General features: G+C 39.9%; 1 protein-coding gene across 4 annotated transcripts in view; it reads left to right on the top strand.

Moving 5' to 3' along the window:
* Positions 1–24,802, top strand: part of foxp1b (forkhead box P1b) — a 170,573-nt gene that overhangs the window by 1,736 nt on the left and 144,035 nt on the right. For all 4 annotated transcript variants that reach the window (XM_083938877.1, XM_083938875.1, XM_083938876.1 and 1 more), the window contains exon 2: positions 19,638–19,715. The gene's annotated coding sequence lies outside the window, so the exon portion shown is untranslated. The remainder of the gene's footprint in view (positions 1–19,637; positions 19,716–24,802) is intronic.

Raw genomic sequence — 24,802 nt, 5'->3', positions numbered from 1 at the left:
GAGAGAGCTGCAGACTATTTGAACAGGCACTGGGGTTTGTGTGCTCACTTATGCAGAAATGGACCTTCGCATATGCTGACCCAGGTTTTAAAACACAGGATGAACTTTCTTTGCAACTTTTCTTGGCCTGCTGTTTGACACGGCTGCAGACATTCAGCCTTCTGCTGTATCTGATGGGAGCTACCTGACATCGTCCACCACGTCTGTGACTTGAAACTAGAAATGGCTGTACTTTCTCTGCTCCATACTACAACTGAATAAATTGAGTTTGCGGAGGGGGAAAGTAGAAAGAGCTTTAAATTTCAGGAAGAGCAGCTGTATGCATTGTAATAATGCAAGATCTTTAATGCACAGATCTTTTATTTTGTATTATTTGGAACGCCTTTGTTTCTGGTTTGGCCTCTTTGGGCCGAGGCTAAGACTCCTCTTTGTAGAGAGTTGAGGTTCAACTGGTAAGAAAGTAATCAGTCACTCATGCATTCAGAGCAGAGAACTCCCATCCCTGAGTGGAGCGGCCCTCTCTTTCATCTGACGGCTCAGTATTTGTGAATACACATTGAAATACCCTGTGCTGGGTACGGAGGGGCTGTAAACTGACAGTGCATCCTTGCTTGCAGCTGAATGATAAGAAGTTATTTCGGTCCAGTGTGGGAATAAGGTTCTGCATTTTTCTGTATTGTTTCCATCAGATTTATTTGCCAGCTTTACCCCTCATTTGATTTCAGATACAAGACGCCCTCGAACCAGTTGCTTGAAACACTTTTGCACAAAGCAAGACAAGTGACAGATGAATAAAGGGAATTTTCTGGTAAATTAATTTGTCATGTGATTTTTGCACGTTTGATTCACACGACACAAAGGGGAAGAGTGCTGGCAATATGATTATTAGTGGAGCACGCTCATTAGTGCTGTATTATATGAATGGAAGTGATAACAAAGGAAAGCAGAACAATATTTCCAGGGTAAAGGTTAGTGTGCCCCGGCTCCTGTGGCGTGCCTAGGCAGAAGGTTCTCCATGCCAGGAGAGGCTAGTGGTCAGAGAGTGGACAGCTTTAGGTGTGCTCAGTGCAGCTCCTCATATCCGTCTCTATGGAGACTGCAAAATGCTCAGGACGGCCATTAACTCATGCAGCCATTATTAAATGTCTTCTACTGTCACCTGTCCTTAATAAAAGGAGGGGTGCTGACAAAAAAATTCCTCTGTGTGCATGTAACTACAATCAATGAAATCATATGCTGGTGTTGTTTTTCAGGAATATTTTTACAACATTGGGATTCAAATTGTGTAAATTGTTTGAGAATATCAAAGTATCCTATAAAGTATGTGTATAGTTTGACCTGTTAGGTTGGTTAACTGAAATACTTGGTGTGTTTCAGTTAAAAGTAGTGCTGTTACACGAATAAATAATTTGCTTATTGTACATGCAGTGACATTTTTATTAGGCTAAATGGGCTGCAGAACATTTTTCTTCTGCTATATTAGGTTGTATTGCAATGTTATCAGTTTGAATATTCATCTCAGTTCCTTTACCTGTATGATTGCTTTTAAAAATTACTGGAAAAATAAGTATTTAGTATTCTCATAAGTGTGTTTTACAAATACTCACGTGACACTTGAGAACAGTGCAAGACAAAGTTAATTTTACTTAGCAGGACTGGGCAATAGATCAATATTGTAACAATATCGTGATATAAGACTTATTATCATAATGGATTATTGATATCGTGATATCATGTTATCTTTTCCTGGTTTTAAAGGAAAGATTATCTCATTTTTTAAATTTACCAGAATATTCTAGCTGTTCTATTATTTGCCTTTACCAACTTAATCATTATATCCAGATGATTGGTGGTGAAAGCACCAAAAGTCAACCATACAATATCAATATCCAGGTATTTGGTCTAAAAATTTCATTTTTTCTATATCACTCAGCCCTATTTACTCACCATGTTTCTGATGGACTCTTTCTTAAACAAGGTTCAGATAGACTTGAGATAAAAAGATGAAACATTTAACAGGCACCTTTTATTAGGGTAGTTAGGTATTATGCAGTGAAATGCTAAAACCTATTCTAGATGTATACATTCATTTTTTTGTTTTTACATCTTTTACATTCAGACATAGTTTTTGACACATTTAAATAAACACAACTTTACCAATTTAAAAAACTATTAGTTAATGTGAAAATCAATTTCTCTCTTCTTTCTTTACACATTTTATTACCGAAATAGTTTTTTTGTAGGATTCCCTCTTCTCACTTTGAGTGAGTGCAAACTTAAAATCAGAGTTTCTTTAATAGAAAAGCACTTGTCTGTTTTGGGAATCATACAGGTACGTTACAAATATTTTCATCCAGACATGGGGGGCTGAACCATATGTTACAAGCTGGGCTCAGCTGCCATGCGAAACCTCAGCACCTGTTTCTATCAGCTGTCCAGTCTGTGTGTCAGTCTGCATTCATGTGTTTATGATATTTCTTCCATGGCCTGATAGATGCCATCACTTAATCTGTACGTAATTTTGATTCAATATGTGTTGATAAGTTTAAGTTACTGTGACATAACCTCATGCGGTTTATCATGCCAAGGCGACAAACTGTAAATGATACCTCACTCTGTTTGAACCTCCACAGCATTTTGAAAAGTTTTACGTTCACAACACAACATATGCATTTGCATGTCATTTGACTATACAGCATAAAATAATTTAGATCCTAATGATGTTTTGTTTTGTCCATTACAGTTTTCAATAAGAAGTTTTTCTTTCTGGACAAAAAAGTCCAAAGAAGAGAGTAAAAAATGTAACTCTTGAGTTCCTGGAGAAGCTAATGTTGGAATTAGGCTATTCCTGAACTCCTATGGCGGCATATACCTTTACGTTGAAAAAGGGGCCTCAGTGATGTGGGCATGTGATATTTACCTTATATATAATGTGACTTGGAAGTGTAATAAGAATCATCACTTTAAAGTTGTAAATGATAAAGGTTAGATTCGTTTTTTAACAACATTTTGGTTGTGTGGATTGATATTTTCTTGCTTTTCAGTCAAACACTGTGGTTAGATGTGAAATATACTTTGTCTTTATATGTTTATGAGGTTTCAGGTTCTGATGGCGACACTCTTTCTGTTCAGTTGTGGTGGCGGCTCATGCTCTTACAGGTTTCTCACCAATCTGTTGCTGGAAATATAAAAGTGTTCACTTGCACCCAATTTTTCAGATCTTAAAGGGATAGACTAGTTCAGATCTTTTAAAGTGCGGTTGTAAGAGGTACTTATCCATAGTTGATGTATTACTTACAGTATGGCAGAAGTACAGACATAGAAGCTAAGCAATATACTGCTGTGGATGGGGACAACAGCTAAACATGTCACTGTAAGTGTACACTATATATAAAATCTAAAAAAACAGCAACTTTGCTGTCAAACAGCCCTGTTTTAAAATGTACACAATTTGCGTTTTTTGGCTAGACTCCATTAACGAACAATAATTTCACCTTACAGAACATGGGTGTTGCTGGTCTACCGCTGCCTCGGTTGGTTTGTTAGTTTTGTTAGTTAGCTAACCAAGTCGCACAATAATACAAACCAACTAATCGATCAAGGAAGCAGTAAACCAGTAACTCCTGTGTTCTGCTAGGTAAAATTGCTATTTTTTATCTGGTGGCCATGACGAGAGGATAGAACAGCTTCAGTTTTCCCCCATGTTAATTAAACAGGACTGTCTGACAGTAAGGTAAAAGTGAAAATACTTTAACTATAGTGTACACTTAAACTAGGTCTGTACGATAAATAAAGCCAAAATCTTCTGTCCTGACCGATAATTTAATATCTTGAAATTTATCACAATATAGCATTTTTCTGATGTTAGTTGATGCGATTGTGTATCAAGATATCTCTCACGATCTATGAATTCATTACAATACAGTTCCATTAAAAGACAATAAACGATAATATCGATTTAGGTGGGCCTCTTTTACGTGCTTTTCTCCATGGCTGCTTATCCAAAATGGCGACGTGCGTCATCTATTGTAGGTAATGCACTATGGATAAGTACCTCCATATAACCCCATTTAAAAAAACCAGAACTATCCCAACGAAATAAAAGCTTTTATTATCTGACTATAGGTTAAATCACTATTATGCTATATCAACGTGAGAATGAGAGTAAACTGAAATTGACTAATATGAAAATGCCACAGCCTATCACTTATACCCTCTTAACTGTAGTAGGCAGCGTGTAGAATAAGATGTAGAATAAGGTTATTGGAGCACATCTTTAAGGACCTCATCCTTGACTTCTTGGCTGTTTTCAGTTGGCAGTCCCAGCCTAATAAGAAACATAACATGGCAGGGCCTGCTCTTCCATCATCATTGCTGGGTAGAAAGTTGGTGTGCTTTGATCATGTCTTTTGGGCGCATGACTTCGGCTTAGCCTGCTGCTCGCTATGTGATAAGCCATCAGAGTACTCAGATCTAAGCCGGCAGCTCCGTGGGCTTGAGGAGAGACAGGAGAGGGTAATGGAGATGAGGAGAGAGCAGCAATGCAAATTTTGTTGACAGACTCTTACTGCAGCTGTTCTCTTTGCCTTTGAATTCAACAATGTTACTGTCCCTCTGCACTCGTCTGTGAAGAAAAGGCCATGTTTCATTTCAAGTCCTTTCTTTGTGTTACAGTTCCCATGTTGTTTATTTTGCCCTCTTGGCAATTAAAACACCTTTAATTAGACAGACATATTAATTGCCTCAAAAACTTGTGATTCAATTATTTTACAAACTGTTTTGTTCAGATGCACTTTAGTGCAGTTAACTAATACAAGTTCACTTTGAAGTTGAATGCTCCGTTTTCACTGCTTTCTTCTATCTGTACATAAAACATAATTTTGGACCCCCCATTATGAAAGGGTGCTCCTAATTGACGGGTTGTTGCTTGTTTATTTGATATATATTTACCAGCTGGGTGGTAATTGGGAAGCCGTAATTACCCAAGATGCAGTGCTGCGCTTCAGCAGAGGTGCTACCACGCTGATGAGTCTGGAGCACAGATGAAAGTATGCAGGTTACTATTATCATCCAAGAAGACTTTAAATACCTGACAGCAGGGAGAAGAGATGGCTAATTAGGCCCGTGTCCCTTATACAACTCATTGTTTACTGTGATGATGTACAGTGAGAGATTACAGACATGATACTTTTATCTTTGTGCTTTTTTTGGTACAGTTGTTACCAGTATACCTGAGCAGTTAATAGCAACAATAAAAGGCCAGGGTTTGTTAGGGCCTTGTGGATTTGGAGTCCCTCCTGATGATGTAGTTCCTTCGCTGATAATGGCCTTGTTAACTGAGATTCATTACCTCTTCATTCAGAGTCCCCTGGATATTGAGGGAGAGTGTTCTCAAACTACTGGGTTTGCCACGGAGAAGTCATACTGATGTGGTTTTGTGAGCTATTCATGGAAGGTGGTGACGGTATCTTCCCTGACTCCTGATGATTCAGTTGACCTGAGACAGGGGTGGCGGGGGTGGTGTTTGACTTTGTTTGCTCCTCAATTCCACTTTCACACCAACTCTCGCTTTCTCTCTCTCTCTCCCTCTCTCACTTTCTCTCGCTCTCCAATTCCCTCAAACATACAGAGATGCACACCTTGTTTGTACGCAGGCTGCTGTTGTTTGATAGCCTGCTCTCCCAGTAGATCTTCAGACGTTGTTGTTGTTTGCCTGTATTGGTTGGAGTGTGTGACTTGCATTTGCCCGGGCTCCTTGGAGGGAGTTTGTTTTTGTTCTCAGTGTTGTAAACAGGGTGGGGCTCCATTCCCAAACCACTCAGTTGTAGATGGTTATTTTCACAGGACTTATTTTTTTGTTTATCATCTCGGACAATAGATTAGCCTGGGATGGAATTATGTGTTGAAGCAGATAGTGTGGCTAACCATTTGCTGCATGTGCTGACCAGATAAACATTTTGTCACTGTTGTTTTTATGATTAAAGATAAACTCGATCTTTTGCTAGGGCTGAGCGATTATTCAGTAGTATAATTTACATCATGCCATATGATTATACTAAATGCCATGAGGTTGTCACAATACCAGAATTATTAACTTTGATACAATACTAGTATAAAGAAAAACAGATACTTGACACCTCATTTGATACCACAGGAAAAAGAAAGAAAGAAATCAGTGGCACACCAATTAGGATACCCTGATTGTAATCTGTTCTCATTTTTCAAGTTTTCAGGCAGTTTTCAAGCCTTTTATTCGATGGCACAGACAGGAAATAGGGTGAGAGACACAGGGGGAGACATGCAGCAAAGGGCCGAAGGTCGGAGTCAAACCCGGGGCTGCTGCCTTGAGGACCTTCAGCCTCTTTACATGGGGCGACAGCTCTAATCACTGTGCCGCCAGCCACCATGGTACTCTCTTCTCATTTTTAAACAATGGCATGTAATGTGTCAATGTAAAGCCTAATAGCCTACTGCTATTGCTGTTCCCATTTAGAACTATAATCGTGATAGACAACATTTGCTTATGTCAGTAAAGTCTTCTCAGATCATCATGCCATCCTTTTCTGACTTTGTGCAAAACTCTTTGCCAGAGGAAATGAATGAGGTTCTCTTCTGATGTGGTTTTATCAGAAGCCATTTCAATATTAAGATTTCAGTTAAAGTGAATGAATTCAAGTCCCAGCCCATTTTCCAAAACAACAGTTTTGTTTCTTACAGCCAATTGGCTGAACACAAACCTGGCTAGGAATTACTATTCCCTTTCTAGCCCACTAGTTTGCTTTGAACGCACACTACTTCAATCATGATAAAAAACGGCAAGTTGGAAGTAAAAATGCTAAGGTAATATTTGGCTGATATTTGGATTTTTGCAGCATATACAGTTCAGGTTCGTTTCAAGGTGAGATCCACACAAAGATCTGTCTCAGGTATGATACATCTGTGGCTTTAACAGAGTGGCTCAGTATGCGTGTAAAGTCCCTTTTTAGATGATGGTAGGTGACAGCCGCAGTGGCTGCTGCTGATCCTGCAAATTTCTCATCAGAAACATATAGCAGCAAACGTAGTCCGCTGTGTGATGTGCAAGCGTCAAGTTTGAAATGGTCTGCACTGGAATTGTAAAAATCTGTTGTTTGTGAGTGGAAAGTTACTGCCAAGGTATCACTGCGATGAATACAGCTTCATACAAAGAGCTAAATATTTTTATAGTACAAAAACTATATCATCACATAAGGTTAAGTATTCTGTTAATGTGGACAGCTGAGGGAAACTGTGTTTATTAACCTGATCATATACACAGGGCTCATTTCTCTCTGTACAATATAGACCCCTTCTCATTAGTACATATCCCAGACTCTAGCTGTATGAGTGTAGTGATCTACTCAAGCATATTTTATAGGGGAAAAACACACTAACTCAAGGCTTCAATGAAATTAATGTTTATGAATCCATCATAGCTGCACAATTTATCAAATCAAAATTGTGTTGTCAATTCATCATAAATGCAGTTTGAATGATTATAGTAGATGCTTCAACGGCAGTTTGTCTAATAGCCTATTGCTGGTGGTTTTCTTCTTTTCCCTGAGACTCATGTGCTTTACCTCTGTACAGTAAGCATGCACATGCACACTGGTAGTCAGGTGACATAACAGCAGGGGGTAACAACAGGCACACAGCTCTCATGTAAAGACGTGATCTGTGAAAAACAAAATGAGAGTTCACAGCTGTGAGGAAAAGACAAAAGCAGAGGGTTGATCTTGTACAGGATAGACCTTTTGGAGTTCAGTTTGTGCAAGAGAAAATGCAAATGTATAAGGTCTTCAATCTCTTTCAGTATTTGCTTTGCAGTGGACCTGAATGGGTTAATGCTGACTTAGCTTCATGACCCTAACACCACTTGCCTTTCTTATGAATGGGTGAATGCATGTTTATTTTAGGGATGGAAATTCAGTTTAATTGTATTGTGGCTTACAGGACGTTTATCTAAGTGATTACCTGACTGGTCTAAAAAAGACCATGATAAAGATAGAGAGAGAACAAGAGTGTATGTATGGGTGGGTGAGCAAAAGAGATAATCTGAACAAAGACAAAAAATTATTTTGTTCCAGTTCCAACTATAGTAAAAACCAAAAGAAAAAATCTAATTCTGTACCTTAGCAGTATGTGAATCAGAGTCTTTGTAAATGGTAACGATAAGGCTGGGCAATAATTCAGTATGATAATTCATCGTCTTTCAAGCAGCCTCATTCACACAACCTTTTTGTTGTGTGTCTGTTGTGCCTTTATTACATCCCGGCATCTGTGTGAAAGGATGCCGGGATGGAATTGGACAGATCTGTTGAGCCTCTGAGTTGACAATGGAGGTAGTCACAGAGCTGCAACAGTGCCGAACGAATGTCTGTGTGAAAAGATGGCATGGGGGTAGGACACACTGCAGTCGACCCACAGGCAGGTCAAAAAGTGATAAAAGAAGCATGTTCAGAGTAGCCAAAGTTATTTATAACACGCTGGTGCTGCGGCGCTGTCCTTCTCACAGTTTTGCTAATTGTTTAGCAAGTATAGCATCAGCTACTGAATAACATAATTCAACATAATTAACAATCATTATTTTATTAGTGCGCACAGCCGCACGCTTTAAGTCTGCCACCTGTTAGTGACACCGGCAAACTATTTCAGATTCTAATTCTGAAGGTGTCAGAAAAAATCAGCAAGGAGACTGTCAGAACGGGCCGCCATGGGCAGGTAGCTAGGCTAGGCTAACGTTACTCACATGTTTAAGGTGGGAGGCCATGTGTGATAGACAAGGTTTTTCTTGCAAAGTTTGCATGTGACCTTCTTGGGGGTTATCCTTGTTCTTTTCAAAGTGATCCCATATTTTAGACATCTTTCCTGACATGATTGGCTATTAATTATTAACTTTATAACCGTAATGTAGCAGAGTACTTTCTCTATCTGGCCCTTCAAAATAAAAGCCCTCCAGCCTTTTAGTCCAAATATGTATGTATGTCCCTAATTATGTATAAAGTTGGCAGTTTGTGGGTTCGAATTGGGTTTGAGTGGCTCACACTAGACGTCGACACCTTTTTTGCTTCTGCTCTTGAACTCAGTTGCAGCAAACAACTATATTTGTAGTGCGCAATTACTCTGACATTTATGGTAAATGCATTGAAACTGACATGAAGGGTAGACACTTTACTGTCATTCTTTCTCACTTTGCAGTAAAACAGCTGTAAAAAAAAATTGTACATAGGGTTGTCAAAAAAAATCGATTCGCAGGAAATAATTGATACTTAAATTACATAAAACACTAGCTTGCAACAGTGCTGTCCCAGCCTCCTCCCGTTGATGCCTAACGTCACCCAACAGTGCTGCAAATTAAACAAGACAGAAGCGAGAGCTCGTTTCTCTGAGCATATAAATGCTAGTTCATCACGTAAACAACACTAAGCTGACTGAAAACAACTTGCAGTGCTGCTGGAGGACCTCCGCTACCAGTTTTAGTAGAAAGTAAACAAAGCAAAAGTGCCGTTTGGAAGTATTTAGCAAACAACGCTCAGTTTCTCAAACTGAATAAATGCCATACATATAAACACTGAACTGCTTTGATAGCTAAATTGTGTTGTAACTAAGATATCTGCTGAAAAAAATAAATACAAATCTAACGACAGATTTAGGCATCAGAGAACATTTCTACTGCCTATTGAGTCACCAGTCAACTTAAGCTAATGTTAGCTTGTAAACATCGTGAAGTTTCTCAAACTGAAAGAAGGCCACACATGCACTGGAGTCTAGATATAGACCCCATAGAGCATCTCTGGAAAATCCTTGGCTAAGAAACCCTGTACAGTTACCAAACTGCTGAAGAATTTTTTTTTTTCAAAATATACTATATATTATATATATAGATTTTTTTTAGATTTTCTACGGCAGTTTTCAAGCCTTTTATTAGATAGGACAGACAGGAAATGGGGTGAGAGAGAGAGAGGAGGAGACATGCAGCAAAGGGCCGAAGGTCGGAGTCGAACCCGCGGCCGCTGCCTCAAGGACCCCAAACTGGCTAAATACCAGTTTCCCAATATTACTTACAGTTTTATTTTTTAAATGGCAATGACGTCTCTTGTGAAATTTGTGCAAGTTAAGCATTAATAAATTACATTTGGTCATAGATTTGCCTCCGTGTGTTTACATTATTGCAATCACTTGATACCTTTTTAGAAAAATGACATATAATATTTTGATAAAGTTCTAATAAAATAAGAAAATACTCCATACTTTTCCTTTGTCCAGTATTCATAATTAATCACCAACCAGAGATTGACCTAACCTGCAAAGCAGTAGCTTATGTATTGGTCAAACATGTGCATGCTAAACCACATCAAGTACAACTTTTGTGTATATAAACCCAAATTTGTTTCACATTTTCATATTTAACTTATTTTTTATTTATTACATATTTCAGTTTTCAGTGAGCCAACGTGCCTTTTGCATAATGCACACATGTTCCAGAGTTGCTTTACTCCCAGTTCGCTATTGTTAACCATTTACTATTTCCCATTTACAGCCTTTTGTTGGAGATTTACTGCACCTGTTGTATAAATGCTGTGGATATGGTGTGGTTTAAGCAATCAGCTGTTCTGAGTTATTGGATATTTTTCTGAAAGCCTTTTCATGTTGTGTATTATGGAGTGCATGATGTACAAGCTTTTAATGTGTTGACCAATCAATTCCTCGCACTGAAAACAACTCACAGTTAGAAATGAGTAAATCAATCTTTTCATATCCTACTACAGAGAGGATCTGGGCCAGGGTTTTGAGTGCATTTCTGTGTACTTTACACACTATTGTGTGCAGTGATTGAAGTGCTAATTCCAAACATTTTAATCACTCTGACCAACTCACTTGCAGTGTCATCTTTTTTTGCAAATTCCCCATAAAATGAAAAGATGAACAGTCTCTTTTTAGAGCATAATGGCTACATTAAAATACGAGATGGATAGCAGATGAAAATTCTCTATCCTTCATGCATTTTTCCTCTTTCACTCGGTCACTCTGATCTCTTAGCGGTCCAGTGTAAAAGACCTAGCAGGCCACAGTGAAGTGTGAAGTTGAACCTCACATGGACAGAGGAAGGGAAAAAGCAAAGGTGACAACAATATGAGCAGTAAATTGTAAAGTAAAGGGAGCGACTGTTTCAGAGCGGGCTTAGCTAATGTATGATTTCATGCTTTGGGACCAATAATAGATTTGTTTTGTTTCTGTTTAAGTCTCTTCACCTTGATTGCAATGACACACCCTCTTACCAGACTCACAGTGACAGCTCTTTTTCCACCAAGTGAGATCATGCCATTGGGCGCTGTGTGTTGTTCTCATTAGGGCCAACCACATACTGTCAGTCAATATGTAAACAATGGTGGAGACAGTTTCTCATAGCCTAACTGACATTTCTCATTGCTTTGGCTGATGATTCATCTGAAAGATGTCATCTCACAAAGTGTTTTCAGGGTGCACTGTACTTATGGTGGTTTCAATAATTCACTCTGTGATCTTTGGCCACCACACTCACTGTCATATACTGTATATGCTAATACTGTAGGCCATTCAAGGCCACTCATTGCTTGTTTGGACTCTGATCCATAAATAAGCAACAGTTTTCCAGATCATGTGACTACATTTTGAAAAACAAGTTCTTAGTCTAAACATACACTACTGTTTCTAACTACAAATACCACTGGAAAAGTTCACATGTATGGAGATGATCTCTTCAAACTTTAGTGTATTATTGTGCATGATATGTTGATTTGTGTCATCATAATGGTTTGCATTGCTAGAAAAAGTTTTTTCAGTCTGTTGAGCATAATAGTGTAATAGCATAATACTTTGCATTGCTAAATGTAATAGATAAACATTGTACAGCTTGTTTCCTTGTGTGTTCAGGTGCTTTGTGAGGATGGAATATGTTCTTTTAGAGTGCCTTTACTTTTGTCATTGAGGGCAACATTTGCTATACATGGATCAAACTTGAAATAAAAATGTATATATGAATAGGATTTGCATAGACATTGCAGTCAGAATTAAATAATATGTCTGAGTGATATTCCCATGGCAATAGGGCTGGTTGATGCACTGTAACAAAACAAATATAATTCAGTATTTTTTAAAGGAATACTCTGATGAAAGTCTTTACATACAAAGACACAGAAGGTGGTTACTAACTGTATTGTGGATAAACGTTTTTCTTACACATTTTTGTGTGTATCTTTTTTTTGTGGAAATTGACAAAGGATATTAATAAAACAACATCATTTTACTTAACATGAATATCTTGGAATTTGTCTACTTATTAGTAAGCCAAAAGGGTCTAATGAGAGTAAACAAGCTGAAAATACACAATATAAGTGCTTTTCACATACAGACACATACATACACTACAGTTAAGGAATGCTGGAACGCCGAGTTTTTGGTCATTTAGACAGACCAAGCAAAGACGGCATAATACTGCCCCAGTTGGGATTTTACACAGAAGGCTGGCATCCGTAAACAAAAGAGGTGTTGTCTCTAGTGTGTGTGAGCTGATCCGACCAACAATCTAACTTTATACATTGTAGTATCACAGCTGTAAGTAGAGAGAAGCACAGAGATGGACTTCAGCGCCGCAGCAGCCACAGATGTGTGTTTGACAGAGGGAGAGAGAGAGAGAAAAGAGACTATTGCATGAAATGTTTCTGTAAGTTATTAATAACGTAGGCTACTCTGAACGCTGCGTAGAATCTCGACTCTGAATGTCGACTCGCACATCACTACTGTGTGTCTTTCCACCCTGCCAGGCTTTCCCATTCACACAGACGTCGACTCGCCGCTATTGCAGCTCTGTGAATACCTCTATTGCGCAGAGGTGCACCAGATCTGTCCTCCCAGTATGTTTCTGAGCCTTTCACACAGACAGGGCATGTCTCAGTTCAAAACAAACATTTATTTTACTTTTAAGATCTCTGTGGGCCTGGATATTTTAGTGTTTTAACTTGTACTATCACTGTTATACAGAATCATACAGAGCTGTTGTGGTATATTCAAAAGGAACATATATTGCGATATTTATCATCTCGTGGGGTTGTAGGTAATACCCGGCCCTTCTGTTTACTAGCACTGTGTATCGGCAAGAATCTGTACCAAGCCTTTTTTTCTAAGACATAGTACCACACTATCAATCTTTATGGAACTAAGCTTTCAATGAACTGTTAAAGTGTGTACCACTCGTCAGAGCTTAATCTATGAGGTATAGATATATATATATATATATTTTTACTTTTAGAAAAACTTTCAAAGTATTAAGCACACACCACTATATGTATACATAGGGCTGCACGACATGGCCAAAATCTTCAATCCAAATATCAGTAATTTCATACCTTGATAACGATATACATCACGATATTGCATGTTCTCTGCTAATATTTTCTTACTCTTTACTAGCAATATAATAGGGTTAAAGTGTGTCATCCACGTTCTGCATTGTTTTTGTCCTTTAATTTAATTGATTTCCACTATGGAATTGCCACAGATTAATAATGACAATCAAATGAAATATCTATCTCTCACTCCCTCCAGCTAAATAAGAGTCGTAGAGTGCCTTTTTCCTTTTTTCCTTTTATGCTTTTACGGATAGTGTAAGATTTGGTCAGTGGCAACTGACTGAAAGAGTTACTGAACTTAACTCTTTTTTTTTTTTTTTAGTCATCTGACATTGAGGTTACAGGAGGCAATGATTTTCCTTGCTTTCATGTTTTGGGAGCGAAACCTTAGATATTTCTCTTTACTTGCGCTAATGTAAATGATTTGCATGGAGTGTGTCCCTGCTGATTAAGGCTGTTTGGACTGTTTTCCTTTGGAACCGTGCCAATTGAATTTTCTGCCTTCTAACACGCTTGGAGAGTGGGGAATATGGTTCTCATTGGGCCTGAGGCTTGATCTCCTTCTTGCTTCTCCCAGTCCTTTCACATCACTCTGACAATTAGCGAGCTTGGCCATCCCCAAATGACACACGTAATTAAAGAGTTGGCATTATAATTACAATGTGTTTATTGTCTGTTTATTGGTTTTGTGTAGTGCATAACGCACTGGGAGATTTCTTTGATGTAAATGGATTGAGGGCTGTTAATATACTTGGTGGTAAATGCGATTTCATGTGGTTAACATCTCGATAGCTCCTTTATCAGCCCTTTGACAGTTGCTCTGTTTGTCGCACATACAACACAATTTGGCTGACAGCAGAAACTGGCACCTGAAAAAACTCAAATTATTTAGTCATGGGCTTTTAACAGGCACAACGGTAAATGCATGTTAAGTAAATGATGCAATTTATTCCCTTCTCCTCATTGCCAGGCTGGCTGCCACGGGACTTCTGCCAGCTTTAAATAAGTGGTACCCAGATGGTGTTCACATGATGCCCACTTGGTTACAAAACTGTTCTGGGGAATAAAGCTGACTGCCACAACAACCAGTGGGTCAGCCGGTGAGCCTGTTGCTTCTACACTCTGCATTTGCAAATGGGTTAATGTTGTGTCACTTTGCTCAGTTCTTTGGGAAGGTTGTGTCTCAGGGGTCCTAAATGAATTGGAAAAGAGCTCTGTTAATGAGGAGGGCGGGATAGAGAGATAAGGGAGAGAGATTCTCTGCAGGAGTATTTTTTTTTCTCCGCAAATGTTGGGCTTCTTGATTCCTCTGGAAAGAGAGAGGGAGGCAAGTGATGAACTTCGCCTTAGGAGTAATTCAAATCTGTCATCAGTGTGATTTCTTTACCTTCTTAACAAAGGCAAAGTCTCTCTTCCTCTCCAAGCGTTTTGCAGTCCTCCTCCTGCTCTGCAGCTGTGCTGGTCTCTGAGCTAGCTGTCTCCTGGAGAAGTGGTGAACTGTATCATCTCCAGCCACTAACAGCCAGCAGCTGCAGCCCCAGCCACTGCTGCAGATCGAGGGACAATCTGAAACTGATTTTCTAACCCAGAGAAATAAATAAACAAAGCCCCTGAAAAAACCCCGAAACAACACCACAAACAACACACAGCTTATGCAAATGCTGGGGAAATGTGTTCGTGAATCGATAAGCCCTATTTGTGTACGAAGAGACTATATGACAAGAGTGGCCATTTTACAGAGAGATACACATTACAAAGTTTGCTATTTTATCTGCAGAAGCTACCCCAAACATCTGTTTAGTTTTTTATCTTCTACAGTACGTGTTAAGCCCACACATTGTGACGAAACACAAACTATTTGTTGTTGAGTTGAGACATGAAACGACTTGAAACAAGAGTAGGTGCTTGTTGCTGTCCACGCATAAGACACCAGATGTTTGAGGCAAAGTTTTGTGCTAGGAGAGGGGTCAAACTGTCAGTAGGTTAAAGGTTGACCAACATAAAACACTGCAGCGCCCACACAATTAATTAGAGATGAGAGATTTATCGAGGAATGGTAAATTTATGTCACTGTGTTAAGTTCTAGTATTGCTGCTGTTGTGTTTGAGCCTAAGTCTTCTGTCAATGTCTTTTGCAAGACGAGGCAATTTCTTTTGTGAGATATGTTTTTTTCCCATGAATGAAAAATGAAATCTCAACAGCTTGTCCCATTGTTTAGCTTTTTCTCCCAGTCACCTTGTAATTGTTTCTGTGTCATAAGCAGCTATTAGTATTGCTAGAAAATGGTAATGCTTTGAGAGACTCTTTGAGAGAATGGCTCTCTATCACACTCTCACATTCTTTTAAAAGGGAAAAGGAAGATGAATTTTGCCCATAAAGGCTGTATCACAAGGGCTTTTTATCCTAAATGGCTCTGGGGATTGTTATCTGTGGGAAGTGTGTCCTGCCTCCGTCGTGTTCAATCAAGTGTCCACTTAGCTGTGACTGGGAGTAATTGTTCCCAAGTGGGCCACACACTGACCTGTTAATGTCTGCGTTGACCCTCTAACCTTGTCAGCACGTCTTGGGGAGGAGTTTAAATCATGTGGATCTCCTCCATGTCTATACACTACCGGGTCAAGTGGGCGTCGGCCTTGAAAGACCACTCTCTTGTAATTGTCCCCGGCAGCATGGGTCAGCCATGGTTGTTCCCAAAGACCAGCTCTTATTAGATGAGGTACTGGGAGTGGTGTGGCTTAATGGGTCAAGCCATTGATCCGATACTGCACCAATGTCCCCCATTGCAGTCACAGTCTCTGCAATGCCTGATCACTGACTTGACTCTGTTTTTTATGGCTTATTGTGCCCCTCTCCTTCTTCACTCTTAGATTCACGTCTTTTTGAAAGGGTTCCACAAGTTTATTTTGTAACTCATGGGGTAACATGACTTGCTTCAACAGTGAGGGGGGTTTGCTGACATAAAGTTTGCTGATTGTCGACCAATATTGTAATTGATATAAAAAAACGCCATTTCTTATCTCATTTGTGGTCTGCAGCTGACGAGGCTTTCGTCCCTGTTTGTCACTCTGAGGAAAAAAATTCAGTAGGCTATTGGTGCTGTTATTTGATTGTCATTACTTTTTGAATGATTACTGTACTGTCACTGTTCCATTTGCTCATCTTCAAAGAAGAGAGGGATATAGATGTATGGAGAGAGCAGACAACGGTTCTTTTGAGTTAAGTGGAGGGAATAGCTCCGCAAAGTCGTGTAATTGCAGGCCGCCACTGCAAAATGTATATAACGGAATCCCTGTGGTGTGTTTTCCAATGTGTAGCAGGCGGCCCATACTGAAATAGATAGCAAAAACCATTGTTTGGTTCACCTCACGGGTGGTGCTAACTTCTGACCCCTCTCATACCCCTCAACAAGGATGGACAGCTTCAAATGCCTGTCTAATTTGCCTCGAAACTCACAAATGATTGGCAATTAACACACATGTTTCAAAGTGGCTGGATGCCGAGTTTCCTCAGAAACTGACACTTTGTAATTTGAGTGAAAAGAGGGGATTACAACCACATGTTTCCAGAGTAGGAGTGTTGAGCAGCTGGCATTCAAAAGGCCACAAAGTGAGAAAACTTTACAGTCAGAGGTAAATGTTTAACTTTATGTTGGCGTCTTAGCATGTATTATACCTTAAAGTGTTTGGTAGTTTAGTTTTTTATGGACACATTACGCAATAAAACGTAACCGCCTTTTAAAATCCAGTGCTGTTAATTTGCAATAAAGACTCAAAATCAGAGCTCTTTCTTAAGTGTATGCACTCCCATGCTATTTTAACATGCTTTTTGTGAGACTGCAAATAAATCCCATCTCTTTTGAATTTTTTCATCAAGTATGAGTAAGTTGTATGTGGGAGAAATATCTCGGCTGAAGTCACTGAGTGCCCTCTGTCCTTGATCTCAAAGTAAGCTTTTAAAAAAAGTGCTCCTTTTGAGGGGCACGGAGATTCAATGGTGCGGCCATAAATCCACCGGGAGGGGTTGTCTGTTGGGATCAGCATATTTTTGGGAGTAATGACAGGGATGCAACAGAGTAATCAGAAGGGTCTTATCTGGGGCCGATGGCAGGCCCAGGAATGTGGACAGGCTGTGGAAACAACGGCTGCACTAATGGGGTTAGTTGAATTCCACACTGGTGAATTATGAGGAGTTGGGACGTCGGGGCTGTGGTTTGTTGTGTCTGGTTGGAGAGCTACGCACAGAAACAGAGTTATAGATTCAGTTTTTGACACGCTTTCTCATAGAGCAGGCCAATTAACTGGGATCTCAATTGCTTTGCTGTGCTGCTGGAGCCACATTAAACAGCAAAGTGGTACACACATATATCATGGGGCAACAAACCACACATGCAGCCTGACTCCTGTGACAGGGACAAAACCAGAAGCCATCCATTCTGTTGCCTCATTTGCATGATCTGAACCGTATCTGGAAGTCATTAGCATCATTCCACTTGTTTATATGGCTACAGATGAATGCTTCTGAACTTAACACCAGGTATTTGAAGAAACAAAATGCTTTTTTAGATATTTGATAGTGGTACAAGTTATGCATCATTTATGTAAAAACCATGTAATGTTATAAATATGTTTTTTTTTCCTTTTTTTTATGGAGGTGGAGACCACTGCAGGGTTTATAGGTCACTGCATTACTGTGAATACTTAGCAAGTCTGAGCAATCAGACTTGTGGTGTCATACCATCATGTAGCTTTGTGTGTTACAGAGGTTTAATGACCTTTTTTGTAGTAACTATCTCATCATGTAAGCTTGTTGGGGCTGCACAAAATCGTCCATCCCAATATAGGTCATTTCATACCTCGATAATGATATATATCAAGATATATTGCATGTTTCTGGTATTTCGATAAATAAATAGTCTTCTATATGTAATAAATGAAAATAACATGCAGGCATCAGAACCTAAATCATTATCCAAATGATTTAAATATCACCATACAGAGCCCCGTGCTTTAGGGTGATTGTCCCCCCTCCCTCTTCCCCCTGCATTGCTTCTTGCCTATCGTCATCACCCCTCGGAGATTAAGTTTTGTCTGACGTTTTTTGAACATTTCATCTGACCTTATGTCCGTTGCGGAGAACAGACGCATAACAATAAACATTAGGACCGCCGTCAATGCTCACACTCATGCTCATATATGTGGGCATGCTCGTACATCGTCCATCCGTGTTTTACAAAAGCCCACCTCTCTCAAACGAGCTGCTGCGGGCAAGTGTGCCATGCCTCGGCGCGGTACAGTTGTACTCACACTGGTCAAATGAACTAGACTTTAGCCGTAAAGTACCGCTTGGGCACGGTACGGGTGCATGGTACGGGTGCACGGTACGGGTGCACGGTACGGGTGGACAGTGTTATATTAACAAGTTTGAGATAATGTGCTTGTTATTATCAATTTAGAAAACGTAATTGTGTTTTTCACGAAATTTCGGTTTTCTTTTTTTTTACAATATTGATTTGATTGAAAGATAATACATTTTCATTGAATTATTGTCCAGCCATGTGTTCTGATACAATTTTTGTTGTGTCAGTAATGTATTATTGGGGAACTTTAAATACAAACAACCATTAAGTGGAAACGCATACAATAAGTATGGCTAGCTATCTGATAATCACATACAGCTTTATGAAATTAATGCAGCATGTTTTTTATGTGGTTATTGCAACAGTGCTCTCACAAATACAAAGGTCAACCATGTGACATGTTTACTGTTTTAAGGTGAGAATTGAACATGTTTTACATGATGTGTCCGTCATAGCTGCTTATTTGCATGTTTAGATATGGAAGGTAATTTGTAATACATGTAGGCCAGGAGATGCTAACAGGAATCAGTGCGTCATAACATATTAAATACTTGTGGCTGACAATGAACACTTTTACTTTTGCCCGTTCTTATGTCACTTCTGTACATGTGGGCTCAGTCAACCACGGTAGGGGCTTTCCCCACCTTTTCACTTCCTGTTTGTAATCTTTCCCCTTCCCCTCTCTCTCTCTTTCTCTCTCTCTCTCTCTCTCTCTCTCTCTCTCTATCTCTCTCTCTCTCTCTCTCTCCTCTCTCCTCTCTCTCTCTCTCTCTCTCTCTCTCTCTCTCTCTCTCTCTCTCTCTCTCTCTCTCTCTCTCTCTCTCTCTCTCTCCCTCTCTCTCTCTCTCTGTGTTTTGTGTCCTATGAAACCCCAGTGGTCCTGCCCTCAAGACTGTGAGCTGAATTCTGATTGGAGGAATGGAGAGCCAATCTGTCCTGCACCAGTGATCAGGGTATGTAGAAATCCTCCCACTAAGCCGTCTTTTATATCATACAGTAATGCGTCTGTTGTTTGTCTGTGAAGTGACTCCAAAACACTGTTTAGTCCGACTATTAGGCTTATTTGTATCAGGCCGTAATAAGCTGGAAGCAAATCCCAACAGATGTGTTCTGAGCTTTTCATCACTTTTATTGCTCAGCTGTTTAGGCCAGTGAGCATGAATGTGAATAATAAAGACACAAATAGAACAGAATAGGTCTGTTTTTTGTTCTTTTTGAGGGGGAGGGTATCTAATTACAGTTTTACAGACCAATATTGCATTTATTTTGTATAAGTTAAACTCCAGGACTGTATGTGTGGAAACCGGTTCCAGGCCTCGGCATTGCTGCCCACATATCCAGTCTGGGACTTTTCAGTCCCTTTTCATCAGCAGAGCCAATCAGGGTTACTTCATAACTTCTAATCCTAGGTCCTAATTTCTGAAAGCCATTAAATTAATAAGCCTAAAACAATGTTTAGGTTTTTTATGTTTTGTTAAAGGATCGCCATTAGCTTAAAGCTAAAATGTAAAAGTTACTTACATAAGATTCTGTGACAAAGGATGTCCACGCATCATATGTTAAAGTTATCCTACTGGCTTTCTATAAAGTATTCAGTTTTTGTCTCGTTGTAGAGTGAGCGGATCGCTGTGTCAGTAAAATATCTTTGAGATGGGACGTTGTAGCACACATACACAATTCTTGGAAATAAAAGTTGCGATAGTTAATAATTTGCTTCACCTTTTCCGAGTTCGGTGGAAGTGCTTTCCAACACTAGCTCTAATGCTGAGGGTGCCAGTTTGTCGGATAAACTGTTTTTTTAATTAACTGGTGACAGTGTGACAGGTGTGCCATGTCTCTATGTGCAACGCCAATGACTGTACGGGCGCGCCACTTCCGCGTTTCCAAGTTTTTCCCCCACCCCTACTCGCTTACGCAGCCATCAGCAGTTGCTTATACTACTGTTCTCATAGGCAATGTAATAAACCACTCCACTGTGGCGTTATGGAAACTGCATGTGTGGGCTGCAGCCGCTCATTGTTTTTTATGTTTTTACACTTAGGCCCAGATTATCCATGCTGTGCTTTAGGGTGATTGTTCCTCCTCATTCTTCCCTTACGGCCCAGGCCTGCTTTTACTCACTTTACTTGAAATGATCCGAGCCTTGGCTCGATTGCTTCTTGCTTATATGTCATCACCCCTTGGAGATTTTCTTTTGTCCAACTGTTTTTGAAGATTTCATCTGACCAAATCTGTAGTAAACACTCCACCTCCGCATCAAACCACCGCGAACCGTTCGGCGGCATCTTTTTTAATGTTCGTTCCGGGGAAAAGTCGTATATAAATAGACATCAGGACCACATCAATGCTCGCGCTCGTACACGTGCGCAGGCTCGTGCCCGCCCATTGGCATCCGTGCTTTACAAAATCCCTCCTCTCTCAACAGGGCCGTGGCCGGTAAGCGAGCCGTGCCTGGGCGTGGAACAGTTGTACACTGGTCAAACAAACTAGTCTTTAGCCGTCATTTGTGCTTGGGCACGGTACTAATAGACAGTGTGAGTGTGCCCTTAGGTGGGGGGGGGGGGGGGGACTCTTAGGCGCTGTGCCTAAGCCGTATAATAAAACCCTGAAAGATGCATACTGCCACCTACTGTATGTGAGTGTGTAGATGCTGGGCTCGGTAAATAGTTTGTAAATAATTTGGAATTTGGCTTTGTACTATCTGCTATAATTTCATTATCGTAATAATAATAATAAATTTCCCATTATCAGCTGATAATTTGTCATAACAGATATACTGTATACGCATCCCTAGTCATATATAACATTTGTATGATCTGCCTTTGGAAATCTATGATAATAATGATAATAATAAGTTCATTTCACAGTGAAATCAGTCAAATATCTGTTCATACAGCGTATTGACCTCCACCTGAATGTTGCACCATCAGCCGCTTTGTGTTCGTGACTCTCCTTTGTTTTTTAATATCTCTGGTGTACTGTAGTCTTTCTGTCTCTCTGCTCACCTCTGTCTGCTCTGGGAGCCCTGATTGGCTGAACACTTTCTGCACTATAGTCTGGCCGTTTGCCAACCATGCTGCCAGTGGCAGCCGTGCCCCCTGATCAGAAGAGAATGTGACATTTGTGCAGAGGTAATGGAATCTGCTTGCAATTAAATCTCTGACTGTGAAGAGGAGTCTATCTCCTCCCCACTCCCCCCGTCTCCTGCCATTGGCAGCAGCAGGGGGGGTCAGGCGCGATGATGAAACCTTCCCAGCAGGCCCCTGAACGCACTTTCTTTCCCAATCTCCATGTCAGGATGTGTTTTTTCAACTTTGCAGCACTAGCCCTGCCTCTATCTGGCAATTAATTACAGAAAACGTCCATTAGGAATCTCTCCAAATATTGCGTAAGAATTAATATTCAATTATAAAAATTACATTACAGGGCTGCAACATTACAAGGGCTTTAATGGATTCTGCTGCAGGTGACAGTTGTTATTTTCTGGTGATTGTTGTTGGGCGGTTCATCGTGTTTTGATAATTTTTTTGTAGGGGGAGTGGTAGAGAGCAAGATTGAAAGAAAAGGAAGGAGGCAGAGGGCAGATTCATGCATAGATGAGCAGAGGGTCATATCTCACTGCTCCTCTTTCTCGTCTGCTCTGCCACTACACTTAACGCCTCATTTGTGGGCTTTGTGGCCAATGGCTTGAGTCTGTGATCTGTTGCCATAAAAGGCAGCTTTTTCTTCTCTGCTGATGGGACACTTGCTTGTGGGTTAATACCAGACCCCCTCTATAGGCGGACTTATATCTAATGGATATGTGTATCCCCATCGGGGTAGCTCATAAACATAAAACTTTCTGCTGCCATTGTACTTGGTGGAGCTGGTTGGAAAGGACAGAGCCCCGCCATGCAAGCATTTCCCATGAACTTGTGTAGGAGTAGTGTTCCTTGTCCAAACTGAGTGGACGGAGATGCAGGATGTCCAGGTCAAGGTTTGGCTAAATCCTCCCTGTGTTGCTCACACCCTGTGTGGGTCTGACTAAATGGCACAATCTTGGTTCTCACTTCTGGACACAACATTTAATATGAATTTGGGAATTCATGTTCCAATTAATTTAAACAGCAAAAGATTACATATTATTTTTCACATACTGCTGCCGAACTCAGCTTTAATGTGACTGTTTTTCTGTCATGTTCAACACTTTCTTCTTCGTCTTCTTCACATTCAGCTTCCTTGGTAATTTGTTTTGTCATAATGAATTATTAATGTCAGGGCTGGTTGAAGGGAGTGTTGTCTCAGAAAATAAGAGGGTCACTCTGCTTCTTCTTTTTTCTTCTCCCAAGGGTTAATTTGTACCAACACTCAAACAAACCTCCCTATTTCCTTGCTGTGCTGTGGGTCATAAGGAAAACGACTTGGTCTCAACTGTATTCACCAACATCCTGCTACACCAATACAATGCTATTCCTCTCGGCTTTACTCTTTTGCAGTCAGATGGTTTGCTGCTATGTGATACAGAGGAAAGGGCTTTGCTTGGGGAAGGAAAGAGGCTTACTCCATTAGTGTCATTCGAATGGTGAATTAGATCAGTCTGACCGATAGATGCGGAAAATTGTTTTAATTGTATAATTGTCTGTGGCTAGCCAGTTGTGCGGAAAAGTGCTGTGATGTGGGTGAAGGCCAGGGAAGAGCACATTTTGGCCTTTATGTGCTTATTTTGTCCTTGTACAGGAAATGAACAACAATCGGGGGGTCCTGAGGATAAAACATAAACACACCCAAACTCACAGACACTCACACTCCCTCTGGGCAGGTTGTGACATGCTCAGTGAGATGCTACTCTTTAAAGTAATGTGTCTGGCCAGTGAGCCTTCTCCTCAGGCAAAGAGGAGGGCGTCTGTAACCGCCTGATCAAGATGGCCCAACCTCACACAAATGAAACCGCTATGCAGAATGGCTCGCCTTACACTGCTGCCGCACTGAAGTGCTTAAACACATTCAGCTCTTCTGATAAGATATAAAATGCAAGGACAGATGCCATTACATCTTTGGCTTTGTATCAGTCACTTGTTCTCTACTGTTTTTTTTTTCTATCGCAAAACATTCCCATGAATGAGTTTGCATGAAGTGCCTATCTTAACTGCCAATTTGGTTAGAAAATAATAACAGTTATCATCTCTTCCTGTTTCAAACAGTGAGGGGCTATTTTACTGAAACAACTTATGTTTTGTTGTACACACAATGTTTAACTGTGAGACTAATTTAGCTCAGTTTTACTTCCTTCATCCTTTTTCCTTAAATCATTGTTTTTATGGTTTTGAATAACATTAGTCTTGCATTGCATCCTTTTCACATCGAATGTCATCACTGTTGAAGCAGTAAACTGCTTAGAATTAAATATGGCTGTTGTTTAAACAAAGGCTTTGTATACGGATTAAACTGTAGGGCCGGAGATGTCCTCATCGTATTTTGTTATATCAGTTAAGTAATTTGTTGATTTAATTTTGTTAAATGTGCATCTAGGGCTGGGCGACATGACGATATACAGGTATATTGTCAAAACTTTCTGTCGTATGTATTTTCCTATGTTGTCTTTATCGCCATGTTGGAAAACCAGCAGCTTAACTTACAGCAGTATGTCTTTTGGATGAAGCTTTATGTTCTGATCCTGGCATATTATGTTAATTTTGCACTAAAGCTCATAACAAAATGAGGAAATACTTAATTTATCAAGTATTTCATTCAAAAAAGGTTCTTACAAAAATAGGCTTTACTATGGGGTTATTTCATGTAGACTTTTTAATTATTTATTGAGTTACCAGAAAACATGTTATGTCATGATACATTTGAAATTACCTAAAGTATATCAGGATGGAAGATTTTGGTTCAGCTTTATATGCATTAACCCGTTTGTTGTTCTGTAAATCTACATTTTGCAAATGTTACACTATTACATTATTTTGATCTAACATATTAGCACCTATACAAAAAGTATGCAGATGGGACTCAATGTCTTGACAGATCAGTTACTGAATGTTTTTTTTAAGCCTGTTGG

The sequence above is a fragment of the Echiichthys vipera genome, assembly GCF_963691815.1.
Source record: "Echiichthys vipera genome assembly, chromosome: X".
Lineage (NCBI taxonomy): Eukaryota > Metazoa > Chordata > Actinopteri > Perciformes > Trachinidae > Echiichthys > Echiichthys vipera.
This window is presented reverse-complemented; position numbering and strand designations above follow the sequence as displayed.